Source organism: Penaeus monodon, chromosome 23 (genome assembly GCF_015228065.2).
Source record: "Penaeus monodon isolate SGIC_2016 chromosome 23, NSTDA_Pmon_1, whole genome shotgun sequence".
Classification (NCBI taxonomy): domain Eukaryota; kingdom Metazoa; phylum Arthropoda; class Malacostraca; order Decapoda; family Penaeidae; genus Penaeus; species Penaeus monodon.
In genome coordinates, this window is record NC_051408.1 from 4,151,869 (window position 1) to 4,152,538 (window position 670).

Sequence of the window (670 nt, forward strand, 5' to 3'; positions counted from 1 at the left end):
TTCTTCTTTTTCTTTTCTTTTCAGTTTTTTCTGTCTGGTACATCGCGCACCTGTGGGGTTATGTGTACTGTACCCTCGTGTTTTGATTAATCAAGAGAAAATCGGTTTTGTTTTTCCCCTTGTCCCTTTTTAAGGAAAACGTGGCTTGATTATAGGGGTACTGGTATTTTTTCAAATTTTTAATGTATTTTGGTTTATTATTAAAAGTGTATAAGGTTTAATGTTATTTTAAGTTTTTTGTCGCGTGATAAAGTCTGGGGATTATGATTTTAAAAACGATTGTGTAACGTGATGAGATATTAAAAATCCCTTTTTGGGTACTAAAGTAGTACACCCTAATGTTTTTCATGTTATCGTTATTATTAAACTCATCGCTATCATTATTTTCTATCACAGGGACAGCAAAAAAACAATAATATTCAAAAACGAAAAAAAAAAAGACAAGGAATAAAACGTGACGTTCGATCAAAAAAAATTGAAATAATAAAAATAATTTAAAAAAAAATAAAAATATATGTTGCGACAGAGAATAAGGGTGGGTTTTTGGAGGGTTCGAAACGCTTCGCCCTATTTTGAAGCTTTTTGGGTTCGTCTTTGGAAACTGGTTTAAAAAATTGCGAATAAATTTATTTGGTCTTATTGTGATTTTATATCTTTTGCAAAAGTTACG